Here is a 26,731-nt window from a genome sequence, read left to right as displayed (position 1 = left end):
TCCTACTACTATTCTAAAAACGTAAGTAAATATTCTTTTCTAACTAAACTGCCAAATAAACTAAAACACTAATTTATCTTTACTCAAATAAATAACTAACTTATATATTCCATCTCTTTATGTTTCCACTACAGATATTACTCCAAACAGCTAAAGAAAATATTGAAGATTGCCAGAAAAGACTCACTAAAAAGTAAGTATACTATCAAAATACTTTATAAAATATTAATTAAATCCTACTCAAACCCCAAAACATCCTAAACCCCTAAACAAATCCATGTTCTCTTTTTTAAGTTTTAAAACACCTGTATAAATTAACACCTATAGTCTATACCACTGGGCATGAGGGAAGGCTCTGTTTGCTTAGGGAGAGGTTGGGCTACTGCATCTTATTTATTAGGGAGGAGGGGCACATAGTAGGAGGGGTAGGGGACGGGGGTACATTGACATGTGGTGGGGGAGGGGGGGGGGGGTAGAGAACTGGGTGGGAAGGTTGTTCCTTCTCCTGAATAATTTGTCTTGATGATAAATGTGTGGTACTTCCGGGACAGGTGAAGGCGGGGGAATGTTTTTTGAGTTGTTGATTTGTAAAACAATCAAATACGTTTCATCAAAAAAAATATAGTCTATACCAAACAGCAATACCACCCCACTTAAAAAACTAAACCAACCAAAACAATATATGTTCTTCAACTTTCAGAGACTACATCAACTAAACAGCATTTTGTCTACAAACAACATCTTCATTCAAATACAACCAAAAACACTTGGTAAGTATATATAAAAAAAAAGTATTTTTTGCTATTTTCATTTTAATATATAAAGTACTATTGCATATATTTTCATATACATTTTTTCCAGATTACTAACACATCACGATGACAGAAGAAGCCCAATTTATAACTTCGCAGAAAGGAAAATTCCTATTGTGTTACATGGGTTACACATACACCCAAGAAAAGCAGACGGACCGAAAAGTGAACTGGAAGTGTTCTAAATATTATTCTAACAAATGCTACGGACGAGCAACAACAAGAGAAACAACTGTACTATATACAAGAGAGCATAACCATCCACCCAATCTCTCTGAAATAGAAGTCAGATCAACCCTTGACAATATCAAAGAATTAAGCACTGGTTCACAAACTGCTACAAGTGTAATCCTAAAAGAACTATTACCTAGAGTGCCCAAAGAAGCAAGAGGCCAATTACCATCAATTGCTTCTATAAAAAGAACTATTGCTAGGACCAAAAAAGCAACCACGACAACTATACCATCCCCTAAAACTTTTCAAGAGATCATCATTCCACCAGAATTAACTATCACCCACAATAATGAACCTTTTATTTTTTTTGATAACAAAAGCACAGAAAAAAGAATCATAATGTTTGCTACTGCAAACAATATAACTAAACTGCAACAATGCCAAACATGGATGATGGATGGCACCTTTACAATATGCCCAAAACCATTCTACCAGCTTTACACAATACACGGTCAATATCACAACACTTCCATACCTTTAATTTATGCACTATTACCTAACAAACAAAACACAACATATAATGAAATGCTAGGAAAACTAAAACAAGAATCAAATGATTTTTACCCTCAAAGAATTATCATAGACTTTGAGCAAGCCATGATAAATTGCATTCTAAAACTGTACCCCCATACAGCTATCCAAGGATGTTACTTCCATCTAAACCAATGTATATGGAGACATTTACAAAAATCTTTACTAAGTGTAGAATATACCACTAACATAAGTTTTGCACATCAAATAAAACTTCTAACAGCCCTAGCTTATGTACCAACCACAGATGTTGCAGAACATTACAATCTTTTATTAGAAAGTCCATTCTACAAACAAAATGAAGTAAAGTTATCTCCCCTCTTAGATTATTTTGAGGATACCTGGGTGGGGAGACTACACAGATCAGGCCATAGACGTCAGCCCAAGTTCCAAATACCTTGTTGGAATGTATATGTAAGTACACTCAACCAACAAGCCAAAACTAACAACGCCGTCGAGGGCTGGCATAATGCATTCCTAACTTCTACTGGGAGAACAACTCCAACACTACAAAAACTACTAATTGCCATACAAAAGGAACAAAGTTTCCAAGAATTAAGAATGCAACAATCTGTCCTACAATTAAAACCAAAACAATCTAGACAAACTACTCAAATGTATAATTACCTACAACAACAGGTACAGCTATACCCATCCACAAGAGGACTTGAGTACTTAAATATAATAGCTCAAACTCTCTTTTAAACCCTTTCCTAAATATTAACCCACAATTCTACTAAAACAACTATCACAACATAAATAAACCACTTTATTATATCACATATTTAATTATGTGGTCTAAAATATATAAATCAATTACATCGAGATATATTTAGACAACATAATTAAAGAAACCAAGTACACAACAACAATATTAAATATATAAGGTTTGGCCACCAACAATTAAAATATTTAAATGAACTTACCTGTGTAGTTGCTCCAATGGGATAATAACATTCCTTCCAAATAAATCCAGATAGTTCAAAATCCATAGGTATAAAAAAAAAATCCAAATAAAATGTAAAAATACAACTGTTTATCGAAAACAACGTGTACGCAAAAAAACGACTATCCATTAACCATAAATATCCCGAAAAATATTAAAAAGGTAAATAACCGCTCCTGGAAACCCGAACAATAAAGGAAGTGTAAAATAAATATTAGTAAACACAAATAATACACACTTCCTTTAAAAAAAATAAGGTGTTTGAAACCGACGAAAATATCTTCTCCGTAAAACCTACAAAAGAGAAACAAACATTCCCACCCACACACAAACACACATAAGGCACCTAAAACATCACTACAAACGTTATTCAAACACTAAAAAACTTTAACACACCGAAATAACAAAACACTAACAAAGCCACAAACACGGAACACAACGTAAATTATAAACCCGTATACAAACTATTCCTAACACCCTAACTTCTAAAACATCAATCCATACACACTTATTACAACATTACTACTTCCACAAAACACTTAAAACTATTTAATAATAAAGAAAATAACTCTTACCTTCTCAAACGCGAAACAGCTCCCGACCGCGACCTGGATTCGACCAAAATAACCCAAAACAACAGCGAGCGGTTACAAAATAAAAGACCCAAACAAACATAACAACTAAAAAAATACCAATAAATGCCCTAACTATTTATTTAACATTACACATTACTTTAAAAATTATTAAAACATTAGAATAAAATACTCAAAAAGAATACCTATTTTTTTTATCTATGTGAAAATTATTTAACGTATAAAAATAAATATATTAAATAAAATATTTTTATGAATATAATAATAAAACTGTATATATTACCAAAATAAATTGATAAACATGATATAATTAATATATTGTATCTACAACATACCAAAAAAAAATAAAAAAATACATATTCTAAAATGTAAACAATTTCAATATTAATTATGTAATATAAATATTAATAATTAAAATATATTAATCATATATTTCAAAACATACAATTTCTTATAAATTCAAATAAAGTCTAAAAATTTTGAGAGTACACAATATAAATTTAAAAATATTAAACAGCTATAAAAATCATATTTTTTTATTTTTAATTATTTTGTGTGTTCATATATTCATGTCCAAAATATACATTAAACAAATATATATCCATTATAAAAAACTATGACTATAATACAAATGTTAAATATTAATTATTTTATTACATGTTTATTTCAATGATTTAATTATTAGAATATGCGTAATAATAAACAATATTTTCTCTCTAATGAATACACATTCCAACAACTATAAAACAAATCTTATTTTCCTTTCTATTTTATAAAAAAAATTGGAATTTGCATTCTGATATAACTTCTATCTTTTATCCAACCAAAACTAAAATCTACAGATTTTTAGTAAATTAAAACAAATTAATTTAACTGTTCCTATTCAACTCTATATTTAATTCTAATATTTGCTATTTAGCAAACTTAATTAACATACTACTCCCACTAAAGACTGAACTTAATTAATTTACTATTCTCACTCCAACCTATATTAAATTATAGTAGGTGCTGGACACTGAACTAAATTAATTTACTATTCCCACTCCAGTCTATATTTAATTAAGATAAGTGCTGGACACTGAACTTAATTAATTTACTATTCTCACTCCAACCTATACTACATTAGAGTAGGTGCTAGACACTGAACTTAATTAATTAACTATTCCCACTCCAGTCTATATTTAATTAAGATAAGTGCTGGACACTGAACTTAATTAATTTACTATTCTCACTCCAACCTATATTTAATTAGAGTATGTGCTGGACACTGAACTTAATTAATTTACTATTCCCACTCCAATCTATATTTAATTAAGATAAGTGCTGGACACTGAACTTAATTAATTTACAATTCTCACTCCAATTTATATTTAATTAGGGTAGTTGCTGGACACTGAACTTAATTAATTTACTATTCCCACTCCAGTCTATATTTAATTAAAATAAGTGCAGGACACTGAACATAATTAATTAACTATTCTCACTCCAACCTATATTAAATTAGAGTAGGTGCTGGACACTTAACTTAATAAATGTACTATTCTCACTCCAACCTATATAAAATTAGAATAGCTGCTAGACACTGAACTTAATTAATTTACTATTCCCACTCCAGTCTATATTTAATTAAGATAACTGCTGAACACTGAACTTAATTAATTTACTATTCTCACTCCAACTTATATAAAATTAGGGTAGCTGCTGGACACTGAACTACATTTATTTACTATTCCCACTCCAGTCTATATTTAATTAAGATAAGTGCTGGACACTAAACTTAATTAATTTACTATTCTCACTCCAACCTATATTTAATTAGAGTATGTGCTGGACACTGAACTTAATTAATTTACTATTCCCACTCCAATATATATTTAATTAAGATAAGTGCTGGACACTGAACTTAATTAATTTACTATTCTCACTCCAATTTATATTTAATTAGGGTAGTTGCTGGACACTGAACTTAATTAATTTACTATTCTCACTCCAACCTATATAAAATTAGGGTAGCTGCTGGACACTGAACTAAATTTATTTACTATTCCCACTCCAGTCTATATTTAATTAAGATAAGTGCTGGACACTGAACTTAATTAATTTACAATTCTCACTCCAACCTATATTAAATTAGAATAGCTGCTGGGCACTGAACTTAATTAATTTACTATTCCCACTCCAGTCTATATTAAATTAAGGTAACTGCTGGACACTGAACTTAATAAATTTACTATTCTCACTCCAACCTATATTTAATTAGAGTATATGCTGGACACTGAACTGAATTAATTAATAATTTCCACTTGTCTATATTTAATTAAGATAAGTGCTGGACACTAAACTTAATTAATTTACTATTCTCACTCCAACCTATATTACATTAGAGTAGGTGCTGGACACTGAACTTAATTAATTAACTATTCCCACTCCAGTCTATATTTAATTAAGAGAAGTGCTGGACACTGAACTTAATTAATTTACTATTCTCACTCCAACCTATATTTAATTAGAGTATGTGCTGGACACTGAACTTAATTAATTTACTATTCCCACTCCATTCTATATTTAATTAAGATAACTGCTGGACACTGAACTAAATTAATTTACTATTCTCACTCCAACCTATATTAAATTAGAGTAGCTGCTGGACACTGAACGTAAATAATTTACTATTCCCACTCCAGTCTATATTAAATTAAGATAAGTGCTGGACACTGAACTTAATACATTTACTATTCTCACTCCAACCTATATTTAATTAGAGTATGTGCTGGACACTGAACTGAATTAATTTACTATTCCCACTCCAGTCTATATTTAATTAAGATAAGTGCTGGACACTGAACTTAATTAATTTACTATTCTCACTCCAACCTATATTACATTAGAGTAGGTGCTGGACACTGAACTTAATTAATTAACTATTCCCACTCCAGTCTATATTTAAATAAGATAAGTGCTGGACACTGAACTTAATTAATTTACTATTCTCACTCCAACCTATATTTAATTAGAGTATGTGCTGGACACAGAACTTAATTAATTTACTATTCCCACTCCAATCTATATTTAATTAAGATAAGTGCTGGACACTGAACTTAATTAATTTACTATTCTCACTCCAATCTATATTTAATTAGGGTAGATGCTGGACACTGAACTTAATTAATTTACTATTCCCACTCTAGTCTATATTTAATTAAGATAAGTGCTGGACAATGAACATAATTAATTTACTATTCTCACTCCAACCTATATTAAATTAGAGTAGGTGCTGGACACTGCACTTAATTAATTTACTATTCCCACTCCAGTCTATATTTTATTAAGATAACTGCTGGACACTGAACTTAATTAATTTACTATTCTCACTCCAACCTATATTAAATTAGGGTAGGTGCTGGACACTGAACTAAAATAATTTACTATTCCCACTCCAGTCTATATTAAATTAAGATAAGTGCTGGACACTGAACTTAATAAATTTACTATTCTCACTCCAACTTATATTTAATTAGAGTATGTGCTGGACACTGAACTGAATTAATTTACTATTCCCACTCCACTCTATATTTAATTAAGATAAGTGCTGGACACTGAACTTAATTAATTTACTATTCTCACTCCAACCTATATTACATTAGAGTAGGTGCTGGACACGGAACTTAATTAATTAACTATTCCCACTCCAGTCTATATTTAATTAAGATAAGTGCTGGACACTGAACTTAATTAATTTACTATTCTCACTCCAACCTATATTTTATTAGAGTATGTGCTGGACACAGAACTTAATTAATTTACTATTCCCACTCCAATCTATATTTAATTAAGATAAGTGCTGGACACTGAACTTAATTAATTTACTATTCTCACTCCAATCTATATTTAATTAGGGTAGATGCTGGACACTGAACTTAATTAATTTACTATTCCCACTCTAGTCTATATTTAATTAAGATAAGTGCTGGACACTGAACATAATTAATTTACTATTCTCACTCCAACCTATATTAAATTAGAGTAGGTGCTGGACACTGAACTTAATTAATTTACTATTCCCACTCCACTCTATATTTAATTAAGATAACTGCTGGACACTAAACTTAATTAATTTACTATTCTCACTCCAACCTATATTAAATTAGGGTAGGTGCTGGACACTGAACTAAATTAATTTACTATTCCCACTCCAGTCTATATTAAATTAAAATAAGTGCTGGACACTGAACTTAATTAATGTCCTATTCTCACTCCAACCTATATTTAATTATAGTATGTGCTGGACACTGAACTGAATTAATTTACTATTCCCACTCCAGTCTATATTTAAGTAAGATAAGTGCTGGACACTGAACTTAATTAATTTACTATTCTCACTCCAAACTATATTAAATTACAGTAGGTGCTGGACAATGAACTGAATAAATGTACTATTCCCACTCCAGTCTATATTTAATTAAGATAAGTGCTGGACACTGAACTTAATTAATTTACTATTCTGACTCAAATCTATATTAAATTATGGGATTTGTAAAATTCTAAATTATATTTAAATTTTCTAAATAATTTTTTTTTTAAATTAAAAAATATATAAACATTTTTAATTAACTTCCCACCCTTATCCCCTATAACCCAACATTCCGCTCCTAAAATTATTTTTAAAATTCTAAATTTAATTTACAATTTCTAAATAATTTTTATAAAAAATTAACAAATATATAAACATTTTTAAAACACTTCGCATCCTTATCCCCTATAAACCAACATCCCGCTGCTAAAATTATTTGTAAAATTCGAAATTTATTTTACAATTTCTAAATACATTTTTACAAAAATTAAACAATATATGAACATTTTTAAAACACTTCCCACCCTTATCCCCTATAAACCAACATCCCGCTCCTAAAAATATTTGTAAAATTCTAAGTTTAATTTACAATTTCTAAATAAATTTAATAAAAAATTAACAAATATATAAACATTTTTTAAACACTTCCCACCCTTATCCCCTATAAACCAACATCCCGCTCCTAAAATTATTTGTAAAATTCTAAATTTAATGTACAATTTCTAAATAAATTAAAAAAAAATTTAAACAATATATAAACATTTTTAAAACACTTCCCACCCTTATCCCCTATAAACCAACATCCCACTCCTAAAAATATTTGTAAAATTCTAAATTTAATTTACAATTTCTAAATAATTTTTTTTTTAAATTAACAAATATATAAACATTTTTAAAACACTTCCCACCCTTATCCCCTATAAACCAACATCCCGCTCCTAAAATTATTTGTAAAATTCTAAATTTAATTTACAATTTCTAAATTTTTTTTTTTAAATTAAACAATATATAAACATTTTTAAAACACTTCCCACCCTTATCCCCTATAAACCAACATCCCGCTCCTAAAATTAAATATACATTTCACATTTTAAATAAAATTTACTAATTAAATTTTACAATATATTAAAAAAATTAATTAACTTTTTTAAAACACTCCCCACCCTTATCCCCTATAACCCAACATCCCGCCCCTAAAACAATATAAATATTTCTCATATTATATACATTTTAACTATTTATACAAACAACTTCAAAATATTTACTAAACACACAATGACGATATTTTCACATGTCGATATTATTACTAACGATATTACTTACATCGACATATAAGTAAAAAAAAAAACGATATTTTTCACATCGATATTATCTATTTCGATATTTTGTACGTTCGATATTTTTGACTCGATATTTATGTCCCTCGATATTAAAAAGTCGATATATAGACTGCTCACCTCTCTCTGCACCAGCAGGGCTTTATCCCGGGCAGGGACACAGCCGACCATGTTCGGCGGGTCATTGCCCTACTGGATTGGGCTCAGGCTACGGGGTCTCTCCTCGGAGTGATCCTGTTGGACACCGAGAAGGCGTTCGACAGGGTCTCCTGGGGGTTTCTATGGGCAGTGCTCCACTGGAAGGGCTTTAACACCGAATTTGTCCAGGCCATTCAGTCACTATATATCTCTCCAGCCGCAACAATTCGCATTTTGGGGCAGGAGTCAGGGCCTTTTAACATCAGCAGGAGCACCAGACAAGGGTGCCCCTGCTCACCATTGCTCTTTGCTCTGTACATTGAACCATTTCTCAGTAAAATCGAAGAGAAACTTAAATATTCTGCCGGTTAGGGTTAGTGGTACAGAGTATAAGACGCTGGCTTATGCTGTTGATATCGTCGTTTTAACCAGCGATGTTGGGCCTGCCTTCACAGCTCTAAAGATCCTTGCTGAACAATTTGGCTTATTATCATGGTATAAGTTAAATGTCTTAAATGCAGGTTATTCAATCAGCTACCATGTCTCCCTCTGACGTCCCACAGAAGCATTGTATTTGTGCGTCAAAATTACTGCCGCAGTAACCAACATTCCTGATCTGAATATTCTTCCAGTGGTTGAATCCGTTAATGCTAAGCTGGAAAGATTAGATCATCTGCATTTGTCATTACATGGTCGTTGTAATGTACTGAAAATGTTGGTTCTCCCAAAGCTCTTGTGCCTTTTTAGAACTATTTCTTTGGAGCTCCCACAGGCAAGCTTGGTTAGGGCTGAGAGGGTCTGCTATAGGTTTCTTTGAGGTTATCGCCGGTCACGCAGTGCGGCCAAGTGGATGTGTCTTCCTAGGGATCGAGGGGGCTGGGCGGTCCCCAATTTTTTATTATATTATTGGTCAGCCATGCTGCAACACTTTGGACCATTGCTGGTAGGAGACAGGGCAGTGGTCCCACTGTCCAGTAGACCTTCTATATATGAGATAGGTTTGGGCGAGGCGGATAAAGGTATTTTAATGAGGATATTGGAACCTAGTGATTTAAAAAACACAAGATTCAAAGTCACTGGGGCTCTGTTTTCGGTCTGGCGGAAAATTCGTTACAAATGGGCTATTTCGAAGGTTAATGTTTACATGCCCTTCAACGCTGTTGGCGTCTTGCCCCCTATTTTTCAGGATCAGGTCATCTTTAGATGGCAGTTATTGGGGTTGAATGTTATAGGTGATTTATGTTCGGGTGGGCAAATCGCTTCTTTTTCTTTTTTAAGGGAAAAATTCCATGTAGTTACCCAAGATGTTTTCAAATATCTCCAAATTAGAAGCTTTATTGATAAATGCCATTGTGACGCCCCCACAATGTTTGATCAGATCATTGTAATTGAATTAGCTCGAAGGAGGGCTAAAATTGGTATTGTCTATCAACATCTATTATCTCGCCTTCCGAATGATCTTGACGCACAGAATATCAAGTGGAAGGGGAAATTGTGCAAGGTTGGGGTTGATATAAGGCCTGCATTGGAATTAACAAGCCATGTCTTAGTCTCTGGCAGCCTACGGACTCAAAGCTATATGGCAATGTTCGATTTGTATTATACACCGGCAAAGATTGCAAAGTGGGGCGGTCGGAAGGGTGATTGCTGCGCTAGGTGTGGGCTTCAAGCTGCCGATGCTATACACTGTTTTATTTGTGTCCAAATCTGGGGGACTTCCTTCGTGAAGTGGAGATCTTTATAAATACGGTGCTTGAAATTCCGGTAGTAATCTCCCCAGAGATGGTCATAATGGGGTGTGAGGACACTGGGATGGTTGGAAGATCTAGATATGTCATCGCTTTCTTGTTTGTAGCGATGGCTATGATTCGGCTTTGTATTACATCTCAATGGTTCAGTTTAGAAGCCCCTACCTTTTTGAATCGGAGAGCTAGGATGATAGCATTGTACAACTTGGAGTCCTCAGTGTTTCTACTAAGGGGGAGAAGGAGGCGGGAGTTGGCCTCTAAGATTTGGGCCCCTTTAGAGGAATGGTCTAAGCGCTGATTCCGACTACGGAGTAGTTTTGCATGCCATTTATTTTTATTTATGCCATCTATGTACTGTTTGCTCGTAGAGCTTTTTACTCTGTTTCTTCCCACTAGGACTCATAATTGGTTGTGCATTCGATTTAATCTTTAGTATTTTCTTAGCTTTATTCTCATAATTTTGTTTCTGCTGTTTGTTATGTATATTTATATAATAATGCTTGCCACGACTTGTTCTGTTTCTCAAATAAAGAAAAGAAAGTAAAAAAAAAATAATAATAATAATTTCACTAACTGACCACCGTGAGCTTCAGCCCATGCCTAATAGAGGTCTGAAACTAGACTGGAAAAGGCTAGTCTCCTGAAAGTAGGACAACTGTATGTGGCCAATAAGTTTAGGTCGCTGGAACATGTTTGGGGAGACAGAGCAATGGCACCCATAGAAATGTTTGACTCCTCTAGACTGCAGCATGCAGTCGTTTCCCGATGGCCATGGTGCCCTGATAAACCGCCGGAATTCACCATGATAACAATAATGCTTAAAGATGTGAGTGTCAGGGGCTAGATATCAAGACTATATAGCTTATATATATATATATCTATATACGGATTGCCTTCCGGAAGCATGAACAGATCATTAGCTAAATGGGAAGCAGACTTCTGAGAGCTGAGTGACCCAGAGATGTGGAAATACTGTTGCATGCAAGCTTAGAAAGGCATCGATTAATTACAGACATAAACTAATATACTTCAAATATCTTAATAAGCTGTACTACTCTTCCAGTTTTCAACAGAGAATTGACCCAATAGGTGTTGGTATGAGCCAGCTGATTTTTTTCCCCACCAAACTTGAAAATGCCTCCAATTGCTATGTTCTGGGAAGAAGTGGGAAGAATTATCAGGGAGGTTTTAGGGAATCCAACTGATTCTACAACAGCTAATGTCCCTAGGTTCTGTAAAACAAAATCCCTGCTGGCTAGGAGGCTGTCAGTAGTATTGATTCTGCTGGCAAAGTGTACATTGCTGTGATCATAGATGAAAGGTCTAGTGCCCAAGACTGTGGACACGTTGAAAGATGCTGCTACTATCAAAATCATGGCATCTAGCAGAAAAAGTACTGATTTCTGGGCCGCTGGGGGGCGCTGTAGGTCCTAAATTTGCATAGCCCCTCCTGTATGAGTCATGCTATTGCCGTCCATACTTTATCTTGCTGTGCTTGATATCTGCTGTTTGTCTTACAGCGACTAGGTATTGTCATATCACATGATGTTAAATGTTTTGTGTGCCCTGCTGACATCTCGTTTTTATTGCTCATAATATGTATCTGTCACGACTGACCAGCAGTAAACAAGATGTGTTTTTTATGTGTTTTTTTGCGGTCTGTTTCTTTTTTTTAATAAAAAATCAAACCAAACATTTTTTTTTTTAAATGACGCCAAGAGAAAGTTGTTTATATTGCTCTCATTGTGTCTGACTTTCTATTTAAGGCTGACCAACAACTGGCGTTCACGTCTGCACAATTGTAAGTCTATGCCGTGCTGATAGTTGTTAGATGTCACAGTATCAGGTCTCCGCCTCCGGGTACCTACTGGACCATAGCAAACAAACCATTTCAAGCTTTTCTATTTCAAAAGTTAAAGCAAATAGGTCTGGCTTTAATGTACTAATCCTTAGAAACACAGGCATAAACAATTGTGTAAAACTATTGGTCCCTGTGTCTGCTCTGGTTTTGGTAATTATACATGTGACTGGGGTAAAACCCAGACCAGAGGCTTCTGGCACTGCAGAGCTCACAGCTCCAGGCCTGACACTCTTGGGGCCAGTGCGCATGGGTGCTATTGAGGTTATAACCGGTGTTATCAAACGTCTGCACTGGATTCACAAAGCAGTACCATAGAGAGCAGACAGTGAAGCATGCTGCCAATACCATATGAAAATAAATAAAACTTAACTACTTTTCCCCAAAATAATTTAAAGCTAAAGGTTCGGCGGATTATGTACCAATCCACAAAATGTAGTGAGCTGATCCAAAGATTAATGGTTAGCACATTAAGCCAATGCCTGAAGGTGGTTCACCCAAATACGTCAACAGCTGTAGAGTGCTATTTCAAAGCCTCTATGAATAAGTTACCTACCTCTGGTAATGCTTTGGACACTAACTAACTGCAGATTCCTCGCCATTTCAATATCCCCAGATATCAGATTGGGGGCCCGATTCACAAAGGTAAACTTAGACGTTAGGTCTAAACTTGAGACTAAACGTCTTAGTTTACGACTTTTGGAATTCACAAAGGCCATTTATGAGTACTATCTTTATGTCCACACTCAGGCCGGATCTCCACCCCAAGTGCAGATATAAAGACGTGCCGGTAGGTGGCATCATGCAGCTGCGCATCGACTCTGTTATGCCCCGGAAGTTATGGCTGGAGCCGCCATCCAAGCACGCTGACATCATTTTCTTTCTTGACACTGTCCTCGCCCTCGGACGTGAAAACCAAATATCAATAAACTGAGCCAGTGTGTAGATACTTAATTTGGGACATTTTAGATGGAAAAGATGTAATTCCATAGAACAGTGAGGTGGGAGGGCAGTGAGAAATAAGCATTACCCACCAGAAAGAGAGTTACCAAAGGTAAGTTATTTGTTCTTCTGAAGGATACTTTTAGCGCACACACTCCTCACCTTTAGAATAGATACCAAGGCAGTACCTCCACAGGTGGAGGGCCTGCGGAATTAATCAGACCAAAAACTTTTGCAGGACTGAACAACCCAAATGCCCTTCCTGTCGGGCCTGGCTATCAAGGTAGTAATACTTGGTGAATGTGTGCACTGATGACTATGTTATTTGGCCAGACATATATACAGGACAGGCACTCTGCATGCCAGTGCAGTGAGCCTGGTAATGGGCCCTCAGTCTATCTGGTGGCTGATTCTTTTCCAGTGGATAGTAGATTTTAATGAAGAGGACTCTCCACTTGAACAAAGTTCTTTTTCCACTTTTCCTTGCCTTTCTTTTCCCCAGAGAACCCCAAAAAAAAGCTGATTGTTCAACTGGTAATCTTTAGTACAATCTATGTAAAAGGTCAGCACTCTTTTGAGGTCCAAACAATGGAGTTTCTCCTCCTCCCTAGAGGGGTGAGGTGGAACAAAGAACATCAGAAGTGTTATGGACTGTCCAGCATGAAAGATAAGTTACTTACCTGTAATCCTAGTTCTCTTCCAGGGGTATACTCATCAAAGTCATATGATCCCCGCCCACTTGCGGGATCCCGGAGCATAGAGCAATATATATATATGTATATATATATCAATTCACAAAGGTGCCTGCAGAGGAAAGAGGCCCACAGTGGGTGAGTAATGTCCACAATGGTTTATTCGAGACAGCGATGCACACATCAGCAGACAAGCCCACAAAATAAGTCAATCCAACCCAACCTTTGTGAATTGATGTTTAGCGGCTTGCCTGAGCCGCGGAGGAGAGCCCCGTGCTGTGTTCAGCTCTGCTGTGTCGTCAACCGGCGGCACCGTGTAGGGAGCGGATGCCGTTTACCGAGGAAACCAGCAAATGCATGACAGCTGAGCAAAGCACCGCACTCCACATGGAGTTCAATATGGCACAATTTTAAAGTTTAAGACTGGGAGCTCACTGTAGCAACACGACGGCACTACAACTACCAGAGGGCCGCAGTGGTGGCCACGCCCACTGAGGCAGGTTGTTTGATATTTAAGTTGCCGCCATTTTCACCGTGTCTTAGACTTTTTTTTTTTCCTAATTTTATTACAAGTAGTAAATGTTACATCAACAGTGACATATACAGTATACAGACAGCTACTGAGATATAGAGTATGCGATCTATGAATACAGAAGCACGTGACCAGGAAAGTAGTAGGACTAGGCCGCAGATAGTGGTGGTGACCCTCCACGCGAATCAATTACATGGGCGGAAGGCTCCTCAGGGTATACATTCTGCAGCATATTAAGTCTCTAATCAGGTGAAGTATTTGTTTCTGTGATGCAGCCATTGTCATGATTTCAACCTGTGGAACAGTGCAGCAGCCCCATACCCACAGCACACATCCCATCCCCGGGGTCAGTATATTTCTGCAGCCCATCACCATGTACCATCGTCCCTCAGGTAGTACCGTCCATGGTTCAACTGCCATATCAGCACCTGCCCATAGGGGAGGGAGTCTATTGCCGCCGCCATCAGGCCAATCTGGGGGGGGATCTATTAGCATGGGTCTGCAGGTATTGCGTTAGGGGTTCCCATATATCTTTAGGTTTCGAAATAACGGGTAGTGTTTCGGCATATATAGTAAGATACTCCTGACAGTACACCAGGTCCCCCAGCCAATCCTTACATTTAGGGGCTCTCCCCCTGCCCCATCTGCAGGCCACTCTGCGCTTCGCCAACAGCAGCGAAATCGAGACATAGCGTCGTCGCATCCTTGACATCCGTCGGGTGTAGCCCAATAGCGCAATTAAAGGGTCACAGTCCATCGGAAGGCCCGTCATCTCAGCGAGCGCCTCAAAGACCTGTCTCCAGTATTCCCGCACCCCTGGGCATTCCCAGGCGAGATGCAGGAACCCAGCTCCCATTCCGCCACATCTAGCACACCTGTCAGTATCTCGTAGCCCAAAACGGCACATCTCAGCTGGGGTGCAGTATAGACGCTGCAGAAACTTATAATGAATAATGCGTAGCCTGGCACTGGCTGAGACCTCCGCAGTTTGCAAGCAGCAGTAGCGCCACTGGTCATCCGTGATGTCCCTATTCAGATCAGTCGCCCAGCGCATTCGCGCCTTGTCAGTAGGGACCTCCCCGTCTGCCCTTATCGTGCGGTACATACTGGACACCAAGTGCCCGGGGTTATCGCTCTGTAACATCTGATATAGCGGCTGCAGTATCTCAGGCTCCCGCGGAAAGCCCGGGAGAATGGCCCGCATACCCTGCCGCAGCCTCACATACAGAAACATTTCTAGTGGAGTATGCTGCACAGTACCAAAGAACTGAGCAGGTGTACAGAAGCCACCTCCGAAAAAAAGGTCTCCCCAGGTTCACTTGCCCAACCGATTGCAGAGTTGCCTGAAGCCCGTCTCCTGCAGCAATGTCAGCTGCGGATGAAATGTCAGAGGCAGCGTTGGGGAATAAAGAATCTCAGCTCCCATAGTCTTCATAATGTACTGCCATGCGTTAACAGTGCTCGAGATTGTGGGGGGTGCATGTATCATGCCATCCAGGGGAATCGGGTCCGCCAGCCAGTGCTCAGCCGCCACCTGTGGCATGCACGCCGGCGGACGCACCCAGTAGTAGGCGTAGTGGGCCTGCGCGCATGCATGATATAGCTCGAAGTCCGGTATATCAAATCCTCCCACCATCGCAGGTCTGGTGAGAACCCTCCACTGGACCCGCGGCTGTCTGCCACCCCAAAACAATCTTATAAGCTCAGAGCGCAGAGTTTTGAAAAAGAAACGCCCCGGGTGGTAGGGGACATTAAGAAACAGTTATAGAAACTGCGGCAGCACCACCATCTTAATCAGTGAGGCCCGTCCCGCCATAGACAGGGGCATGGCGAACCAACGAGTGATATTGTCAGTGAGCCTGCTCATTGCCGCGCCATAGTTTAGTCGGAGCATCGCATCTCTATCTCCCGAAATTTGTATCCCCAGGTACCTCAGGTCCGAGTCACACCACTCAAGCGGATAGTCCAGTGTGAACTGGACCGCTGCCGCCGTAAGGGGGAAGACATGCGACTTCTCCCAGTTAATATGCACACCCGACAGTTTCCCAAAGACTATAAATTCTCGTAACAGGGGGTTAAGATTATTCTGAGGGTCACGGACATAAAGGGTCAGGTCATCAGCGTACATCGAGATCAATATTTGACGCAGGGGGCAGCGGAGCACCCTGTCGTTGTGGCGCTGTCGCAGCCTGCATGCCAGGGGTTCGATCGCGAGGGCAAATAGGAGGGGGGAGAGCGGGCATCCTTGCCTAGTCCCTCTCGTAACAGGGAAGGCATCCGAGGCGCGGCTGTTTATGAGTACTCTGGCCGTGGGCTGTCTGCAGAGCAGCTGAATCCATGCAACAAATCCCGGGGGAAACCTCATACGGAACAATATACTGAATAAATAGTCCCATTCAACAGAGTCGAACGCCTTAGTAGCGTCTAGGAATACCGCAGCCATCGGGAGCTCCGGCGATACATTCTGGAGAATCAAGCACAACGTACGTAAATTGTGCGAGGTTGCCCGCCCCGGGACAAAGCCCGATTGGTCAGGCAGGACCAATTTGCCCAGGAGTAGGAGAACCCGGTTTGCTATAAGTTTTGCCAGTATCTTGGTGTCGCAGTTAAGGAGCGACAGCGGTCTATAGGAAGCGCAGTGCTGTGGTTCCTTGCCGGGCTTAAGAATTGACGTGATCAGGGCTTCCCGCATTGACGGGGGTAGTGTACCACCCTCAAGGGCCACCTCAAAGAGTTCCTTCAGTATGGGGGCCATAGTATCCACATATGTTTTATAGAATTCAGCAGCAATCCCGTCTAGGCCCGGCGCCCTGCCGGAACGTTGCTGCATTATTGCCTCGCGTACCTCGTCAAGCTCGAAGGGGGCGCATAGGAACTCTCTGTGGTGGTCTTCCAGCCACCCAAGCGCCACATGTGTCTTAGACTTTATGCCCAGTACTCCTGATGAAGTATGGACTACGAAACGCGTTGGGCTGGATTGACTTATTTTGTGGGCTTGTCTGCTGATGTGTGCATCGCTGTCAAGAATAAACCATTGTGGACATTACTCACCCGCTGTGGGCCTCTTTCCTCTGCAGGCACCTTTATGAATTGATGTTTAGCGGCTTGCCTGACCCGCGGAGGAGAGCCCCGTGCTGTGTTCAGCCCTGCTGTGTCGTCAACCGGCAGCACCGTGTAGGGAGCGGATGCTGTTTACCGAGGAAACCAGCAAATGCATGACAGCTGAGCAAAGCACCGCACTCCACATGGAGTTCAATATGGCACAATTTTAAAGTTTAAGACTGGGAGCTCACTGTAGCAACACGACGGCACTACAACTACCAGAGGGCCGCAGTTGTGGCCACGCCCACTGAGGCAGGTTGTTTGATATTTAAATTGCTGCCATTTTCACCGTGTCTTAGACTTTATGCCCAGTACCCCTGATGAAGTATGGACTACGAAACGCGTTGGGCTGGATTGACTTATTTTGTGGGCTTGTCTGCTGATGTGTGCATCGCTGTCTCGAATAAACCATTGTGGACATTACTCACCCGCTGTGGGCCTCTTTCCTCTGCAGGCACCTTTGTGAATTGATGTATATATGTATATATATATATATATATATATATATATATATATATATATCACTGAAAAAACCATAGGTTTCAGGCACGTTATAGTTAGGAATTAGCATTTAAAAAACCATAGAAATTCACTGAAAAAACCATAGGTTTCAGGGGCGTTATAGTTAGCTGGACTTTTTACTCGTACAAAACCATTGAAATTCCCCCGTTATAGTTAGTTCAGCTAACTATAACTCGCGCGCCCGCAATGCACTGCTGATGACGTCACATATTACATCACTCATGACATGGTCAGTGACATCACTCATGACATCACTGATGACATCTCAAATGACATCACTGATGACATCATCTTTGTGATAGAGTGGCAGACCTCCTCTCCCCATAATATAACCTTTGATACACACATTCAAAAATAGAAACTAAAATTTTCAAAACAATGGACATACCAATATCAGTTACAACAACCTATTCAGTAATTCTAAGATCCACATACACATCCACTCATTCACCAACAGTCCTATACAGTCACTCATACATGTACTCACTCATCATATGTACTCATACACCTATACATCCTGTTACACAACGCCACTCATCCATAGAGTTACTCACACACATAGTCACTCATGCTAATAAAGAATCAAACATCCATTTACTTGCATATACAGTTATACACATACCACCACACTTACTTCTACAGAAACTTACACATACTTAGTCTTTTAAACAATCACTTATAGAAACACATACTTATTCATACAGGAACTCTTTCAATCTCTCACTCTCACATATACTCACTTATATACACCAATAGTCACATATACTAGTTTAAAACATATGTAGTTACTCATAGACACTATTGAGACAGTCATTCACTCACTAACACACCCATGCACACACTCATCCACCAATACAGTCCTGCACACATGCTGTCTTCAACACATACAAACAGTGAGTCACTCATTTATGCACTTATGCACTACGTAATACCCGCACCGAACCATACAGACACTCAGACACTCATTCTGATACTCAAAAAACCAACTAATAACCTATATAGACACTCATGTAGCTACTCACCAACCCATGCAGCCACTTATACACAAAGTGAGAGACTGATACAGATATTTACATATTTAAACATTACTCACTAAGCCATGTATTCACTAAGATACACTTAATCAATCAGTTATACAATCTATTTTTCAAAAACAAATCATCCATTTAGACACTTATATACCCATTTATTCTTCCATCGACCTTGAGATATACATATATAAAACATATGTAATTTTCAGAAAAACACACATTCACTGGATGATGTCATCAGTGATGTCATGAGTGATGTCACTGACCATGTCATGAGTGATGTAATATGTGACGTCTTCAGCAGTGCATTGCGGGTGCGCGAGTTATAGTTAGCTGAACTAACTATAACGGGGGAATTTCAATGGTTTTGTACGAGTAAAAAGTCCAGCTAACTATAACGCCCCTGAAACCTATGGTTTTTTCAGTGAATTTCTAAGGTTTTTTAAATGCTAATTCCTAACTATAACGTGCCTGAAACCTATGGTTTTTTCAGTGAATTTCAAAGGTTTTTTAAATGCTAATTTCTAACTATGGCTACAGAGATAGGACATGTGAAGAAAGAAGAAAAAATACACAGAAAGAAAAAAAAGAAATGCAGAAAGAAGCAACAGAAGTCCTCAAAGACGAAGAAAAGTGCAGGAAGAAGGATAACGTGCAGAAAGAACAAACAGAAGAACAGAAAGAAGCCTTGTTGCAAAATCATCCTGTACCCTCAACTTTTTCAGACGGATACTGGTGTTAACTGAGTCTGACTAACCAGTCCTAGAGCCAGTGCTATGTTAAAAGACACTCAGAATACAGTGAAAACACCTACATACACTAGGTAACACTATGCGTTGGGGTCCCCCTGTGATCAGCATGACCTCCTCTGTAAGCCCCTAGTATATAATAGGGCAGGGGATTAAAACTACCTCTTAAAAGGCGCCACAGGGCGTGTTTGCACATGTCACCTCAGGCCCCGTCCCCTCACTTCCCCACTGTGTAAACACGCCCTGTGGCCGTTTTAAGTTGGGAGATTAAGTCCCCTTGAATCCTGAGGGTCCCTAGGGTCCAACTAGACCACTAGGTACCTCCAGTAAGCGCCACAGAGCTGCGTTGCAGAGAGATGTAAAAAGGGGCACGGCCTAGACCACCTCTCTGTAACGCAGCGCAGCGGCGCTTACTGGAAGCACCTGGTGGGCTAGTTGGCCCCCAGAGGCACTCAGGATTGAAGGGGAATTATTTCCCCAACTTAAAACGCGCCACAGGGCGTGTTTGCACACGTTAACTTAGGCCCCGTCCCCTCTCTTCACCACTGTGTAAACACGCCCTGTGGCCGTTTTTAGGTGGGAGATTAAGTTCATTTGAATCCTGAGCGTCCCTAGGGTCCAACTAGCCCACTAGGTACCTCCAGTAAGCGCCACAGAGCTGCATTGCAGAGAGGTGTAAAAAGGGGCACGGCCTGCACCACCTCTCTGCAACGCAGAGCAGTGGCGCTTACTGGAAGCCCCTGGTGGGCTAGTTGGCCCCCAAGGTCCCTCAGGATTGAAAGGGAATTATTTCCCCAACTTAAAACGTGCCACAGGGCGTGTTTGCACATGTCACCTCAGGCCCCGTCCCCTCCCTTCACCACTTTTTAAACACGCCCTGTGGCCGTTCTAAATTGAGAGATTAAGTCCCCTTGAATCCTAAGGGTCCCTAGGGTCAAACTAGCCCACTAAGTACCTCCAGTAAGCGCCACAGAGCTGCGTTGCATACAGGTGTAAAAAGGGGCGTGGTCTCAGAACACCTGTCTGCCATGCAGCTTCCTGGCGCATACTGGAGATACCTGTTGGGCTAGTTGGCCCTCAGGGACCCTCATTATTGAAGGGGAATTAATTCCCCAACTTACAACTGGCCAGGGGGTGCATTTGCAGAGTGCTGCTAGGAGGGGGCGTGGCCTCCGGTGCGATGCCAGTCTTTTATTAATTTTTTTAAGAAGGAGGGCTGTGCGGCCCCCCTTCTATTTCTAATTTACTGGCCCTGGGGACCCCATCCCCCAGGGCCTGCACCCTAATTTTTTTGTTTAAAAAAAAAAATGTGACCCTCCCAAGGCCTTAATCGGCCCCGGGGACCCCAACCCCCGGGTCAAGGCCTTTTTTTTTTTTATTCTTTAGGAGGGGGCTGCGTTGCCCCCCTCCTCAGGCCACTTATGGCCCCGGGGACCCCATCCCCCGGGGCCGGCCTTTGTTTTTTATTATTTAAAAAAAATATATATTTTTAGAAACACTTAGGACATGCTGGACAAACCGTATGTACCTATCACCATGACGATTTGCGTATTAATCATTAAAAGGCGACTATGCATAGAATGAATCCACATGGAATGTATTTATACCGCTAGTGAAGCTCTGACGTGTCTGACACCCTACCGTGCCTAATCCCGGCGCCCCCGCCGGTGGGTACTCTCCAAGTAGACACCCTTGTCGTTTATTTATACAAACATGGGTAGCTATTGACGGGCACATTTAATATACACGCACACCAAGCCATTCAAAGGGGATTCCACAAAAATTCGACCAAACTATGCAAGAAACCCCCCTCACGGTTAATAAAACACACATCCACCGCCGGATGTGTAATACTTTTTATTTTACTCTCTGGAAAGGAGACGAACCTCACTTGAGAGTCACAGTGTGCTCCTGGCTGAGCCCAATGCTGTGTTACACCCACCAGTTCCCGCCGAGTGCCTCACACCTCTGTGTTGTATTCCACCAGCTAGTGCGTATGCTATGACACTCTCTAGCCCATGTGCACTGTAACACCACCCTGTGAATATGTCGTGCCACACTTGCCTTCGCACGGGTTATATTGCCCCATCTAATGTGCCTTCCTCGATGCCTATGTTATAACACACAGCGCTATGCCATACATATTACAATCTGGGATCCATATCTTTGTCACAGTGCATATGCAACGTTACACTCCCCAGCACATATTTTATATTACAATTTTAGAGACTAGTTAGGTTACACAACACTGCCCTGTGCATATTACACTCCAAGGCGCATATCGCATAGCACGAGCTAGTGCCTGTGCTATCTCGCGCTCTCCAATGAATCTGTCATTGCGCACAATGTATTGCATATTATAGTTCACGCCCCGGTTCATCGTATATCACACTTTTTGGTGCATAGTTTATACCATATACTATATCTAGTTTTCATTTTCAATCGTGCTCTCAGGACTATGTTCTATATAACACTGCGTCCACCTACCCTTTTCACGAACATTACAGTTTGCGATGGGGGGTGGAGGGTCAGGGGGTGTTTCTGCCAAGTGAGCCCGGAGTCACAGTCACAAACGTCCTCTTCTTCCTGAATAAAAGTGAGATTATGCTGCATACTTGTTCATATTTTAAGTAGTTCGCACAGACACACATTTTAAAATCAATAAAGTTCCTAATACCCACCTTCTCTGAACAGTTAGCTTATTATTATTATTATATTTGGGTTTGTAAAGCGCACAGATACCCGGGGGTTTCCCGGCGCTAACAGAGGAAAGAGAAGCAGGGAGACAAGATGAAAGTAGACATTAAGCAGAGAAAAGCCAGGTTTTTAGGCCCTTCCTGAATTTCAGGTAGCAAGTTTAGCTTGCTGCCCCATCCACCTCCTCCCTATCCTCTGCTGTCTGAATCCATGGACTAGCCTCCTCTCTCCTGCCATGCATGGTCTGATGTGCTGCCACTGCCCTCCATTTAGCATGATGTACCAGTCCACTCCTCCTGCCCTCCATTGCCCAATTCTATGGCCCATCATTGACCTCCTGCTTAGCCTCTGTGCTTAGCTTGCTGCCCCTATTCTCCTTCCCCCTGCCATCCGATGTCTTTGTGCATGCCCCTGCTCCATCCCATGGACCTGCCACTCCTATCTACTCTCAGTGTTCTGTTGAGCTGCCACTTCCCTCCCACCTGCCTAGCATTGTCAGATGACTGTAACCTGTCCCTGCCACCTCCACCTCCACCCTGCCTGTCCACATGCCATGCCCCTATCCCCTTCCTCCTGTCCTCCATGGTCCATTTTACTGCCACACCCTTCTGCCCTCCCTGGTCTGTTGTGCTGCAACTGCTCCTCCTGCCTGCCCCGTGCGGTCTGTTGTGAGGCCCCTTCCCCTGGACTCTCTTGTCTGTGCCCAGGTCCTGACCCTCCCTTCTATCCTCCATGGTCCTTTGTGCATGCCCCTGCACCCTCCTTCTTGCCCATCATAGCCATTGTGCTGCCACTAACCCTCCTGCTTGCCATGTATGGTCTTCTGTGCTGCCATGGCCCCTCCCACCTCCCCTGTGTGGTCAGCTAGCTGCCCCTGCCCCCTCCCACCTTCCCTCCATGGTCTGTGTGTATGACATCATAGTCTCATTGTTGCTCTCCATGGTGTGTCTTGTTTCTAGTGCCCATACTGCCTGACCTCCATGGTCATCTTGCTGCTCCTGCCCTGCCCCCTTGCCCCAGCCCTCTTTTTCCATGTGCAGACCCCTATTCCCTCCCTCCTGGCTTGCCTGTTCCATTGTAATGCCCCTGATCCGTCCCTCCTGCCCTTTATGGTCTGTTATGCTGCAGCTTTCTCTCCTGTCTGTCCATTATGGTCAGCTAGCTACCATTGCCTCTTTCCCCTCTGTTCTCTGTTGTCCATGTGCATGGTCCTGTCCTCTCCCTATTGCTTTCTATGGATTGTTGTGCTGCACTCCCGTCCCGCATGCGCTATGTGGTGTATTGTGCTGCTGCAAACCCTGATGCCTGCCCTGTAGGGTCAGTTTGGTGCACCTCTCCATGTCCCTCCTGTCCTCTGTTATCCGAGTCCATGTCCCTACCCCAATTCCTCCTGCCTACCATGATCCAATGTACCATACTTGCAAACATTTTGAACTTGGTAAGAGGGAGATTTTGAAAAAAAACTGGGGTATTGATTTTCCCCTTTGAGTTACATTAAAAAAGAGGAGATTGTAGACAGGAGACAGATCAAGTAAAGCCCATTTGAGATTAAAAACATTGGACGTTTCCTGGCTGAAACGGGTCTGTTGGCATGTATGGTTGTACTACCACTGCCTCTTCCTTCTGCCCACAATGGTCTATTATATTGCCACAGCCTCTCTTGCCAGTCCTGTATTGTTGGTTTGTTGCCCCTGCCCCCCTTTCCACTGCCCTCCATAGTCTGTTGTGTTGCCACTGCCCTTCCTGCCTGCCCAGTGTGGTCAATTTGTTGCCTCTGCACTCTCCTACCTGCCTTCAATTTTCAGAGTCTGTGCCCCTGGCCTCTGCCTCTCAACAGTATCCCAATGAACAACTAGATTGCTAACATTCTATATTTATTACAAAAGTGTGCAACGCCTGACGTCATCTTGATGTGATCAAAACTGTAATACCTAGAGTATTTCCTTTAGAAATTACATATATGAGAGGGTCTTATTTGCATCAAAATTATGGTTAGTGCTCTAAAAAACTAAAATGAGGACATATTTTCTGAGTTTTCAAATAGCGACAAAGAACTTTTAAATTATTTGTAATCTTTATGTTTTTTTATCCAGTTGACCACTTGATTAAATGTTGCACCTAGGGGAGAGGATGTGGTGTTACTTCCAGAGCTGCAGACTTTGCAACTGGGGAACCAGGTTGGAGTTTCTGCTTCAGCTCAACATTCTGTGATTCTGGTCAAATCACTTAATCTCCCCATGTCTACAACCAGAATGAATTTGATCTTGTGTGATGTAACCAATGCTCATGTAAAGCACTCCAATACCTGACAAGTCTGCACTATATAAAACTGCAAATACACAAAAAATAAGTGTTTTGCACACTTCTGTCATTGGGCTATACTTGGGCTACACCTCGGTGATATTTGGGCTACATTTGGGCTCTTTTGTCTCTGGTGGCCATCTTGGGAGATTTATTTGTTATGAAGTTTACAAATTTACTGCAGTCTCCTCAGTAGGAAATACTTTCAGTTTTTTAGTTTGGTTCCATCAAGAAGGCATTCAGATGTGTCACACATTTGCCATAAATTCTGAATGTTAGCACTCTAGTTGCTCATTAGATCACTGTAGTAAAGCTACTGCTCACCAGGGAAGTCTGCTGCTGGTATTCAAAGTGCATGTTTCAATCTGCATGTCAGAATTTTTTTATGAAATAGAAGAGGATTTGAGAAGTCAAAATGTGCCCTAATTTTTCTTTCTGCACCACTAATCATAATTGCTGTGGCAAAATGAACCCCCTCAGTTTGTTCCTTTGTAAATTAAATATTTTAACTGTTACCACTTTATTCCAATCAAGATGGCTTCAGGTGTGCCATACTTTTGTCATAAGTAAGACTATTAGCGCTCTAGTTGTTCGTTAGAACACTCTGGGACATTCTGTCATTGGGCTATACTTGGGCTACATCTCGGTGATATTTGGGCTACATTTGGGCTCTTTTGTCTCTGGTGGCCATTTTGGGAGACTTATTTGTTATGATGTTTCCTAATTTCCTCATTTACTACAGTCTCCTCAGTAGGAAAAACTTTCAGTTTTTTACTTTGATTCCATCAAGAAGGCATTCAGATGTGTCACACATTTGCCATAAATTCAGAATGTTAGCACTCTAGTTGCTTATTAGATCACTGTAGTAAAGCTACTGCTCACCAGGGAAGTCTGCTGCTGGTATTGAAAGTGCATGTTTCAGTCTGCATGTCAGAATGTTTTAATGAAATAGAAGAGGATTTGAGAAGTCACTCAAAATGTGCCCTAATTTTTCTTTCTGCAGCACTAATCATACTTTCTATGGCAAAATGAATCCCCTCATTTTGTTCCTTTTTAAATTAAATGTTTTATGAGTTACCACTTAATTCCAACCAAGATGGCTTCAGGTGTGCCATACTTTTGTCATAAGTAGGACTGTTAGCGCTCTAGTTGTTCTTTAGAACACTCTGGGAAGCTGCAGTAGAACACAAAGGAATCAACTGACAGTCTCTGCCCTTGTTGGATGTACATGTTTTACTGAGAATGTCAGACTTCATTCTCCCATGACTGAGAAAGATAATGTGAATTTACAGAAAATATGCTCTCAGTTTAGCTTATTGATCACCTTCCAAACCTCTGTGGGAAAAGCATGAGAAAATAGTTTTCTCTCAAACATGATTCATGATATCACAGCAGAAGGCTTTTTCACATGGTAAAATCACCTTAGAACACACCACAATTCCTAAAATGAGTATGGTACCATCAACAAATGATTTATAATGTAACTAAAGTCTTAAAATCTTCTATTAACTGCAAGGCTTTTTAATGAGGTGCTATCATGTATATTGGTCCCAAGATGGCTGCCAACACTTCTTGGATGAAGTGCTGACAGCCAATCAGATCTCACGATGAGATG

At 40.2% G+C, this 26,731-nt stretch overlaps 1 protein-coding gene across 1 annotated transcript in view; it reads right to left on the bottom strand.

Annotated features, from left to right (window-relative positions):
• KANSL1L (KAT8 regulatory NSL complex subunit 1 like) overlaps positions 1–26,731 on the bottom strand; it is a 3,005,708-nt gene that overhangs the window by 2,059,362 nt on the left and 919,615 nt on the right. The window lies entirely within an intron of this gene.

Source organism: Triturus cristatus, chromosome 3_2 (genome assembly GCF_964204655.1).
Source record: "Triturus cristatus chromosome 3_2, aTriCri1.1, whole genome shotgun sequence".
Lineage (NCBI taxonomy): Eukaryota > Metazoa > Chordata > Amphibia > Caudata > Salamandridae > Triturus > Triturus cristatus.
The sequence above is the reverse complement of the archived record's forward strand: the minus strand, read 5'-3'. Positions and strand labels throughout refer to the sequence as shown.